Source organism: Ipomoea nil, unplaced genomic scaffold, assembly GCF_001879475.1.
Source record: "Ipomoea nil cultivar Tokyo-kokei standard unplaced genomic scaffold, Asagao_1.1 scaffold0876, whole genome shotgun sequence".
NCBI lineage: Eukaryota > Viridiplantae > Streptophyta > Magnoliopsida > Solanales > Convolvulaceae > Ipomoea > Ipomoea nil.
Window position 1 is genome coordinate 1,433,521 of NW_017617304.1, and position 12,852 is coordinate 1,446,372.

The following is a 12,852-nucleotide window of genomic DNA, read 5'->3' on the forward strand; positions in this document are numbered from 1 at the left end:
ATGAGAGTAGTACCTCTTGGATGCATAGAAGTTTTCATCATGGTTAATTGTTTATGGATGATCCATCCAAATCCTATTTGAGTTTAGAGCTATAGGTGGGACAGGATAATTGGAAAAGGTATTGGACTCGACCTGAAACGTTCTTGGTCTAATATGGAGTCAAGGCAATTAATGCAGTCAAATAGTAACGGTCAAGAGTTAAGCAGAGAGCAAGTCGAACATTGCACTTAACACAAAGCCCAATGCATAGTACTAGACCTGACCCAGAACGCTCTTGGTCTAACACGAAGTAGTCAAGGCAATTAATGCAGTCATATAGTAACGGTAAAGAGTCAAGCAGAGAACAGGTGAAACATTGCAGTTAACATAGAGCCCAATGTACTTGTTAGAGCACCGCCTCATATAAAGAGCAGGAGTTATTAAGGGCCAGCGCACTTATGGAGGAGAGCGCCGCACTTATTAGGAGGTCGTTGCTATTATTATCGTAACCATTATGTTTTGTAGCTATCCACCAGTATAAAAGCTAGGCTCCTATGATAAGCAAGGGACATGCTGAAAAATCTTGTAACTCAAATTGATACGAATACAATCTCATTCAATACAATACTCATTCACTACTTTCCATAACATATTGTGATAACATTATTACTGTTATTAGTGCTTTCATTGAGAGCCAAAGATCAACTCTCAACCAGGTTATCACATACGTCTTTCTCTCTCATCAACGAGCTTGGAACAATGGCACAGTCTGGATCAAGCAATGCTCATGGTTCCTTGATAAGTGTCAAAAGATGTTAGTTTTTGTAAGATATATTAAATATAATATATTTAATATATATATATATATATATATATATATATATTAAATATAATATAATATATATCTATAAGATATATTAAATATAATATATTTATATATATGAGAGAAAGAGAGAGAGAGGAATGAATTTGATTGATGAATAAAATGATGGAATGCATAGCCTATTTATAGTAAAATAATAAAGCTAAATTTTAGGATTAATGCTCCATGTACTACTAGCCCATGAACCACGTACATACTACATTCAAGCTCAATTTTAGGACTCTCCACTATGCTGCATGGCCCACGTAGCTTTAGATTAAAACAAACTTTTTATACTTGGTTTAAATATTATAATAATAATAATAATAATAATAATAATAATAATAATAATAATAATAATAATAATATTATTATTATTATTATTATTATTATTATTATTATTATTATTATTATTATTATTATAACATTGCCTCCTTTAAACCAAGTTGAATATATTGATCATCCCAATTCCCTTCTTCAATTTGAGAAATGTCTCTGTCTTCAACGGCTTCGTAAAGATATCTGCAACTTGACATTCACTTGAGCAATACTCAATGTTGATTTGTTTTTCTGCAACCAACTCTCTGATTTTGTGATACTTGATATCAATATACTTGCTGCGACCATGAAAGACTAGATTTTTGGACAACGAAATTGCTGATTTGTTGTCACAAAAAATAGTTGTAGGTGCTTCCTGGTTGTGTTGTAGAAATTCCAAAATTCTCCTAAACCAAACTGTTTGAGAAGCACAGTTTGCTGCTGCAATATATTCTGCTTCTGCGGTTGAAAGTGCTACAATCTGCTGCTTCTTTGAAGACCAAGAAAATATGGTCGAACCAAGATAGAAGGCATGTCCTGATGTGCTTTTTCTGGTCTCAACATCTCCAGCCCAATCACTGTCTGTGTACCCAACAAGTTCCACAGCTTCACTAGTGGAGTAAAAAAGTCCATCATTACTCGTACCTTTGACATATCTTAGAATTCGCTTTGCTGCAGCCCAATGTGATTCTTTTGGTTCTTCCATGAATCTGCTAAGTATTCCAACTCCAAAAGAAATATCTGGTCTTGTTGCCACCAGATACCTCAAACTTCCAATTAAACTTTTATAAGCTGTAACATTCACATTCTTACCACACTCATCTTTGGACACCTTTAACTTTTCAGCTAACGGCATTGAAACTGGTTTGGAGTTTTCCATTTTGAACTTTTTCAAAATATCAGCAGCATAATTCTTCTGTGAAATAAAGATTCCACCATCCATCTGAACAACCTCAAGGCCAAGAAAGTAAGACATAAGACCCATATCAGTCATTTCAAGCCTCTTAATGAGTACCTCCCTGAATTCTGAGATTAGCTTCATGTTATTTCCAATAAAAACCAAATCATTAACATACAGACAGATTAGAACAATATCACCAGAATCCGTGCATTTGACATACAAAGTGTGTTCATGAGGACATCTCATAAAACCACTTTCAACAAAATATGAGTCAATGCAACCATACCACGCCCTAGGCGCTTGCTTTAAGCCATATAAGGCTTTTCTCAACCTGTACACTTTATTTTCCTCCCCTTTCTTCAGAAATCCTGCAGGTTGTGCAACATATATTTCTTCTTCAAGAAAACCATTCAAAAAAGCAGACTTGACATCCATTTGATGCAATTTCCAATTATTTTGAGCAGCAAGAGAAATAACCATTCGAACTGTATCAAGTCTACTTACTGGAGCAAAAACCTCAAAATAATCAATACCTGGTTTCTGCTTGTAACCATTTGCTACCAACCGTGCCTTGAAACGATCAATTTCTCTATTTGATTTGTACTTCGTTGTGTAAACCCACTTCACTCCAATTGGCTTCTTTCCAGGAGGTAAATCTGTTAACTCCCAGGTACCATTTTTTTCAATGGCACGAATCTCCTCATCCATCGCCTTAAGCCAATGAATTTCTGTAGCAGCCTCCTCAAATGATAAAGGATCACAATCTGCAAAAAGAGCAAATTGAACAATCTCTTCATCAGACAGGTCATTATCATGACCCAACACATAATCCTGCAAGCGAGCTGGTAAGTGGCGTTCGCGCTGAGATCGTCGAACTGACGATTCTGGTTGTGAAGGAGACTGGACATTATCTTGAATCGGTTGCTCATCAACAATATTTTCAACAACAGGAATAACAACTGAACTTTCATCTTTAGTTAACCAATCCCAGGCACCATATTCATCAAAAGTGACATCCCGGCTTATAACAACCTTTTTAGTTTCATGATTGTATAGTTTATAAGCCTTTGAAGCGTCACTATAACCAATGAATATGCACTTCTCACCTTTACCATCCAACTTCTTTTTCAATGGATCTGGCACATGTGCATATGCCAAACATCCAAAAACCTTGAGATATTTGATAGAGGGTTTTCTCCCACTCCAAGCTTCTTCGGGTGTCTTATCACGGACACTTTTAGTTGGACACCTATTCAACACATAGACAGCACAAGCAACAGCTTCTGCCCAAAAAGGTTTAAGCAGATTCTTGGATTTCAACACGCACCTTACCATATCCATGATAGACCTATTCTTCCTCTCAGCCACTCCATTTTGTTGTGGAGTGTATCTAGCTGTCATCTGGTGTTGGATACCCTTCTTCTTCAGAAAATCATCACAATCAATATATTCTGTACCTCTATCAGTTCTCAAGATTTTAATTTCATAACCACTTTACTTCTCAACAAAAGCCTTAAATTGTTTGAAAACATCACATGCTTCAGACTTTTGCTTCAGAAAGTAAACCCATGTTTTTCTACTGAAATCATCAATGAAAGTAATAAAGTACTTACAACCTCCATGTGAGGGAACCTCCAACGAACACAGGTCTGAGTGAACAATCTCTAACTGTTTTGTGGTTCTCCTTGACTTGCCCACGAGAAAGGGATCTCTATGCTTCTTCCCAATTGCACAAATCTCACAGATACGATCAGGGACATTCGCAACAGGTAAATCAGAAACAAGTTCCTTTCTCGCAAGATAGTTTAACCCAGAGAAATGAAAATGCCCAAACCGCATATGCCATAACCAATTTTCATCACAAACTTCATAATTAAAGCAAGCAAGGAGAGTATGCTTAATTTTCAAAGGAAATAGTCGATTTTGAGACATATTTACCTTTGCAATCAAAACTCCTTTAGCATTTGCAATCGTACAACACCCCTGAGCAATATCTATCTTATATCCTTTTTCTAACAATTGTCCCATACTCAACAAATTTTGGTGTAGTTCAGGAACATAGAACACATCGGATATAAAATTGTGAGTACCATCCTTCAACTGAATAGAGATTTTACCTTTTCCCAAAATTGGCACTTTTGACTTATTGCCAAATGTCACTTCAGACCGGACAGATTCATCCAGTTCAGAAAACAATTCTTTCTTCCCACACATATGGTTACTACACCCAGTATCCAAGAACCATATGTTCTTATCAGCAGAAAAACTATCGCTGGCCAAAAGTAAGGTTTCAGAATTCTCACCAGACTTTTCAGTAGTGTTTTCAGCAATGTTTGCTTGATTTCCACGATTGTTGTCCTCATTATACCAACAATCTGCAATCTTGTGCCCATACTTGCCACAATTGTAGCAATGAAATGGAAATTTACCTTGTTTGGTATTACCTCCACCTCTTCCTTGGTTGGAGTTACCACGTCCTCCTCCTTGGTTGAAGTTACCACGACCTCTTCCACTAGAACCTCCTCTTCCTCTTCCACGACCTCTACCAGATCCTCCACCTCTTTGATTAGTGCTAGTCACATTAAGGGTGACTTGACTCTTCAAAGCTTCTTCTGCTAGTGGTTCCGATTTTGACGCAATTCTGTCAATATGACTTTCTACCATACCTTTCAGCTCTACAATTGATAAGAGCTCAGTTTTGTGTGACTCTGTGATCGAAGCCACCGCATGGTCATACTTCATCGACATAGTTCGAAGAAATTTTTCAACCACTGCACCATCTTCAATTGTATCTCCATATAGCCTCATCTTATTCACCATATCAATAAGACGAGTGAAATACGCATCTACTGTTTCTGTAGAGGTCATCTCACAATTATCGTACAACCTTCTCAACGACTGCAACTTAGACTTCTGTGCCCGATCGACTCCTTTGTTTGAAACCTTTAAGATGTCCCAAGCTTGCTTTGCTGTTTGAGCACGAGCTAATTGCCCAAAAATGGAGTAGTGAACACCTTGGTGAATCTGTCCCAAGGCCAATTGATCTCGCCGTGTTTGGGCTGCATCAGCTCCTTCGGGTAGACCGGGATCAACAAAGCTCCAAAGATTTTGAGCTTTCAAATGTGTGGACATCATAATTTGTCAATAATTGTAATCGAGTTTCCCGTCTAATTTGGGACCCGACCATACAATATTGAAATTTGAAGCCATATTTCACTACGGGAAATATCTCGGGGTTGAAAGGTTGACTGGCTCTGATACCAAATGTAAGATATATTAAATATAATATATTTAATATATATATATATATATATATATATATATATTAAATATAATATAATATATATCTATAAGATATATTAAATATAATATATTTATATATTATATTTATATATATTGAGAGAAAGAGAGAGAGAGAGAGAGAGAGAGGGGAATGAATTTGATTGATGAATAAAATGATTGAATACATAGCCTATTTATAGTAAAATAATAAAGTTAAATTTTAAGATTAATGCTCCATGTACTACTAGGCCATGAACCACGTACATACTACATTCAAGCTCAATTTTAGGACTCTCCACTATGCTGCATGGCCCACGTAGCTTTAGATTAAAACAAACTTTTTATACTTGGTTTAAATATTATAATAATATTATTATAACAGTTTTTAAGAGCATTTTAAAGGAGTTTTGTGCAAGTTTTAGCCTTAAAGTCTTGCGTTTGAGAGTAATTTATCCTAGAAACACAGGTTAGCATGGAAATACCTTCCCAATTGTACTTTTAATGTTTTTAGGTATTTTTGGACAGAAAAAGTGGCAAAAGAGGATCGGAAGCGTCAGAGCCGGAAAAATGCGCACCAAGGTCAGGTCACGCTCAAGCCACGACGTGACGGAGAAGTAAACAAAACATAACGTCGCAAGTCACGCACGTGAGGGGCAAAAGAATGGTTTTATTTCCCAATTACGCCGCCCTCACGCCATGAGGGCGGCGTAATCCTAAACTAATGGAGCTGGACACGGAAGGGCATTATTTCACATTTATGCCCGTGTCACGCCGTGACATCGGTGTAAATGGGAAGCTGAAAGAATTTCAGCAGTATTTAAAGGAAATTTGGCTGATTTGAGAGGAGGTTTTTTGGAGAGTTACACCATTTTTAGAGAGAAGTTTTAGAGAGATTTTAGATCTAGAGTAGTTTACATTTTCCCTCACTAGGTTTTAGCCAAAAACTACTTGATTTTGCAAGAACATTTGGAGATTTGAAGCAATTTGTGGTTTGGATCTTCATTACCTCATTGTCATTGAAGAGATCTAGTTTGCATTTGGGTAAAATCTACCCCTTATTCTTCTTTGCTTATATAATTTTTTTGCCTATTTTGCAATTGCTTGATCTTGATCTTAATGATGGTTGGCAAAAATTCTAGGGATTGGGATTATTGTGTAAATTGTTATTGTGTTGATGGGTTTGGTTTGATTTCCTATATTGTGGTGATTGATTGTTGATGTTAAGAATATCTTGTTGTTGAGGATGATTTTTGTAGCTTCCTTGGAGTGGAGTCCAACTCCTTGGATGATGTTGGATTCCTAGATTTAGGCAAGAGATTGCTAAAACTAGGTAGGCCTCTTAATCCTCTACATTCCCCGCCCTAGATCCGAGAGGATAATGGGCCGGGAAGAAATGTAGGCAAGGTGTTCGAGAAATTGCCCCATAGGAAATATGAGCACCTGGGTGTCATAATTCGCTATGGGAGGCGTTTAGACCGAAATGACGACGCATTAGAAACGTTTCTCTTGACTTGTAACTCAACATTCGAATCACCACAACCTCTCAATTGCGGGAATAACCAATCACACAATGCACACACAATCCTAATCCGTTTTTCTTCTTATTTGTCTTCTATTTCTTCAAAACTATTCATTCCTTGTTTCTTAACAATCAACTCTCTGCTCAACCTTACTTGAATCGAGTCGCTCAAAGTCAAATCGACATCACCGTACGTTTTGCCCAAACTTCCAAGTTGTCATTCCTTGAGTACGACACTCGGGGTGGTTCTCACTCCCCGTTTTACATCCCTTCGTTCATCTTCACGGCCCTTACACACCTAATCTTTTGAAAACGCTTATAAAGGAGAACCGTAAACAAAAAGCGAACCCGTAAAAAAATGGCACCGTTGCCGGGGAATGGCAAACGGTAGCTTGAGCTTTTGAGAAAGTGAGGAAGTACACCCTTTGAAACTCAATTTCAAGTTTCTTTTCTTTTCTTTTCTTTACCCAAGTGTGGTTACTTCTAGCCACACTATTTCTTCTAGTCTTGAGAAAGAAGTTGATGCACACTCGATCACGCGGAGGACAAGGATTACTCCCGTTGAATCCGGAAATTCAGAGAGCTGCTAGAAGAAGGTTAAGGACCAAAGAAGACCAAGAAGTAGAAAGTGAAATGGCATCTGCTAGTGCGGTAAACAACTAAGGAATGGATGAAGGATTAAGGCCAGCATTGGCTCAACAACCAAATCAACCTCAGCCAGGAGTTAATGTATTTGAAGGTTCTCCACCTAGAGAACACTTGAACAACAACATTAGACTCGATGAAGGAACACCTGGATATGTGGTAGGTATGAATGTAGTGGATAATGCACAAGGAGAAGGACACATGAGGACCATAGTGGAGTACATGACTCCAGAATTTTCTGTGCATAATTCCATCTACATTCAACCTATGGAAGGGATTAATTTCACCATCCACCCCTAGTTATTAATCTGGTACAAAACAATCCATTTAGTGGATTACCTTCGGAGGACCCGCATACCCATATGACTAGATTCATTAGATCTTGTAGCATGTTTAGGCCGAATGGAGTCCCGGAAGACACTCGCTTGACTTTGTTTCCCTTTTCCGTTATCGGAGAAGCGGCAATCTGGTTAGACTCTTAGAATAACGAGCACTTCACATCATGGGGATAGCTGCATCGGGAGTTTATGAATGAATTTTTCCCGCTTACAAAGACGATGAAAGTGCGCAAACAAGTGCAGGACTTTAAATAAGGATCAACCGAGTCGTTAGGAGAAGCGTGGAGAAGGTTTAAGATGTTGCGCACACAATGCCCACCCGATTTGCTGCATCCCTGGGATGTAATTAGTTCATTTTATGGAGGCTTAGCTTAGGGATGGCAATTGAACCCGTCCCCGACGAGAAAAATCGACCCCCGCCCCGACGGGGGCGGGTTCGGGGATTTTTTTCGAGGATCGAGGGCGGGGATGGGGGAAATTTCCCAATCCCCGTCGGGGACGGGGGTGGCATTCCCCGCCCCGTCCCCGTCCCCGATCCCCAATCTTCGCCCCGTCCCCGAATACCCGACTAAAAATAGTATTATATATTTATATATATAATATTATCTATAATATTAAAAATATTAAAAGTGTTGATTAAAATTTATAAACAGAATGCAACCCTAGATTTCTATTATACAGTCACAACTCACAAACTCCTCTGCCGCAGTCTTCCACGGCAGTGCTCGCAATCGCCATTCACCAACGACGGCAGTGCTTGACTGCTCGCCGCGACGCCACCTCGCCTCATCGCCGCCTTGTCGGACGATTTTGTAGTCTCTCGTCTTTGGTCTCCCTCCGCAGTTCGGCAGAAGGTAAATCTTGCGTCTCCCTCTGTAGTCTGTCCTCCGATTTCTCCTGTTTGTAAATTTCTCCATGTTTGTTTCTCCCTAAAAGTCCGATTTCTCCTGTTTGTAATGGTAGTTATGTTCCTGTTTCTTTCTGTTTTCAATGTGTTTATTGTTAGTTTAGTCACTTTAGTGTTTATTGTCTGCATTAGTTTATTGTTTAGTGTTAGTGTTTATTGTTAGTTTAGTACTTTAATTAGTGTACTAGTTCATAATTCAGATTGTCTGCATTAGTTTAATACTTTAATTGTCTGCATTAGTTTATTGTTTAGAATGTTAGTTCATAATTCAGATTTCAGAAACAGTTTAATTAGTGTAGTTTAATTAATTTAATCTTTTAATTAGTTTAATTAGTTTCTTCTTTAGTTTAATTAGTTTAATCTTTTCATTAATTTAATTAATTTCTTTCTTCTATTGTTCATATATTATTACTTATTAGAATGAAAGGTGATAATTCTTACATAGGCGCTTGTGACTCATTTACTCCAACGCATATGAGTTCACCGGTAGAGTACCCTAATTCATCCACCGTGGATTCACCCAATCCTAGTGCTAGGAATGAAGAAGTAGAAATTCAAGAAACTCCAACAACTACCCAAACTGTTGAAGGTGAGCTTGTATATTTTTGTAGTTATTAAATTTACTTTTTGTTTATGTTATTATTTTGATTTTGCACTTGTTTATTTATTTATTTATTTTGTTTGTTTTAACCGTTGAAGGTGAGCCTAAAGTTGGTGAGAAAAGATTAAGGTTGATTGTTTGGGATTATTTTACAAAGATTAAAGTTGATGGAATATTCAAGGCGGAATGTAATTATTGTAAGAAGCTACTTGGGGGAGAGAGTAAAAATGGTACAAAACATTTGCATGATCATAACAAGATTTGTAGAATGAGGCCTCACCAACACCTTAGGCAATAAACACAGACCTTAAATAAAGACAAGGATGGGAAATTGAATGTAAACAGTTACACATTTGATCCCATAGCTACTAGACAGACACTTGCTCGTATGATTGTTAAGCATGAGTATTCACTTAATATGGTTGAGCATTCCGGTTTTAGGGAGTTCATGGGTTTTGCTCAACCTTTGATGAAGCTGCCTAGTCGGAACACAATTAGAGCGGATATCATAAAGATTTATGAGGCTCAAAAGACCACACTTATTGAGTCTATGAATAGAAGCTCTAGTAGGGTTGCATTGACTATGGATATGTGGACTGTAGATTATCAAAAGAGGGGATACATGGCTATTACAGCACATTTTGTGGATAACAATTGGAGTCTACATAATGTGGTTTTGAGGTATGTGCACTTTATGAAATTATTTATCTTGCAATTTTGGTATACAAGTTGACTACTTATTGTGAATTTGTGAAATTATTTATTGTGTATTTATGTTAGATTTATTGTGTGTTTATGTTAGGTTTATTTTGTCGAGCCTCCACATACATCATTGACTCTTTCACAAGAAATGTTGAAATGTATTTTGGATTGGAATCTTGAGAGAAAGTTGTCTGCAATAACCGTTGATAATTGTTCAACTAATAATGCTTTAATTAGGCACGTTTTGTCCAAACTTAACCGTAAACATCTTATATTTGGTGGGAAATTTTTTCATGTGCGTTGTTGTGCTCATATCTTGAATTTGATAGTGCAAGATGGGTTAAAAGTTATGGAGGATGGATTGGAAAGAGTTAGAGATAGTGTTACTTTTTGGTTATCTTCACCAAAAAGACAAAAACTCTCTAAAGAAAGTGCAACACATTTGGGTATAGAAAACTCAAAACAGTTAGTTAGTGATTGTAAGACTCGATGGAATTCTACTTATTTGATGCTTTCTGTTGCATTGCAATACAAAGATGTTTTTTACCGTTTGGGACAACAAGAGTCTTCATTTCTTTGTGCACCATCGGAACAAGATTGGGAGTTAGCTGAGAACATTTGTGATAAACTAAAAGTGTTTTATAAAGCATCAAATGAATTTTCGGGTAGAAATATCCAACTTCCAATGTTTTTTTCCTATTGATGTCTGAGATTAAGGTTAATTCGAGCAATTGGGTTGAGTTAACTGATTTGGTGATAGCAAATATGGCTAAGAGAATGAGTGCAAAGTTTGATAAATACTGGGAAGATGTAACACCCCGAAATTTTGAAACTTTTAAAACTTATATAACAAAGGTAATTTCTCATTAAGTCCCAAAAGTAAACATAAGAGTACGGGGTGCTATGCCACACCTGAGTTAGAGAGCTCAGGTGCACAGGCAAACTAACTAAAATCCTCAAAGTAAAGTCAGTACATAAGCATGGCACGCAGGCCGAAAAGGGGAAATTAACTACTCTACGCTTCAGGTCTCTAGCGCGCTCCGGTGTCTGCTCATCCGTGCCTGAAAGCCAAATATATCTGTTCAGCGAGAGAAGTTGGTAACCCACTCCAACGCGTTGAAATATATTATAGATAGATATATATAGATATATGAAAATCATTTCGAAGCAGGAAGATATATACTTAAGAGACTAGTTTTAAAACCAGGAATGGACTCAGCAAATAGGGGTAAGCACAATAATTAATGATAACAGTTAAGTAGAATCATCATAAAGAATACGCAACTAAGGTCACAGTCTATGTCCACATCAATCATATCATCATTTAATCATCATTTTAATCATCATTCAATCATCATTCCATCATCATTCAATCATCATTTGTGACACTCAATCACACAGCTCTGGCGCCACGGGACCAATCGCATGCCCCGAACATGAGGGTTAATGTGTATAGCATTAACACGGTCCCGCAGCACCCTACCTCATACCGCGGCATGAAGGGAGTTGATCGCAACCAACCCATAGAGGACCGCTGACGAACTCAACGTCGGACCACAATCCGACACACCGTTGACGCGCACAGTCGGTGGACTGTGATCCCCTTTACAAGGTGGGACTTACGACCCTACACACCGTTGATGCGCACAGTCGGTGGACCATAGCGGATCAAGCCCGATACACCGCTGAGCTAGACTCAGTCGGTGGGCAAAGATCCTCGGAGACTACGGCCCTACACACCGCTGTCCCATCATTCGGTGGATCGCAGCCAGCCGTAGCCCTACACACCGCCTGATTACTCAGGTCGGTGGACTACAGCCTTCCTCGGCTTATTGGCCCTACACACTGCCTGGCGCGTCTAGGTCGGTGGACTACAGCCTTCCTCGGCTTATTGGCCCTACACACCGCCTGGCGCGTCCAGGTCGGTGGGTCATAGCACCAAGGCCCATGTGGACCGCAGCCCAAGAAGTGAATAAATTCGGTCTTCAGCCGGCTTCTGAGCCTTAGCTCAGGAACAATCCATTTGGCCTTCAGCCACTTCTGAACCTTTAGTCCGGGAATAATCCATTCGGCCTTCAGCCGACTTCCAAACCTTAGTCCAGAAATCATCCAATTGGTCTGTAACCAAAATGGGGGATCATGCAACACATAACACATAGGAGCACGTAATAGCATATTGGGAGGGGAAAGACATATAAATAAACTTACGTGTGGTCATTCACATACTAAGAATAGTCCTAAGGGTTCATACAACTTCCACCTAGGTCAACGGGTTACCAATTCCACTAGCATGCAATTCCTAAGACTCGTTTAACCTACGAATGGTACCCGAAATATCAAACTAGACTCAAGCACAACAACCAGGGTCCGTTGGGACACCATGGGAGAGCGGGGAACATCAAACGGGGAAGCCAAAGACCCCGGGGTGGGGTACGGACCAGCGGGTAGCCAGTGGGTGGGGGTCACCCGCCGGCTGCCCGCCGGAGGACACTGTTCCGGGCAGTGGGTTGCCGGCGGGCAGGCGGCTGCCCGCTGCCAGGCGATGTCCTTCGGACAGCGGGTAGGTGGCGGGTTCCCCTACCCCCCACTGACTCTTTTCTCATATATTCGTCCCGGGAACCTTTGTGGAACCCGAAACCATGCTTAGACACTTTTAAACGCAATTAACGACACCACGTAGTCAATTAACGGATCAAAAGCAAGAATCACGTATAACTCATCCTATTATGATTTCTAAACATAAATAACACCCGAACATGCGAATTCCCACCCAAATATATATCAAGAACATTATAACA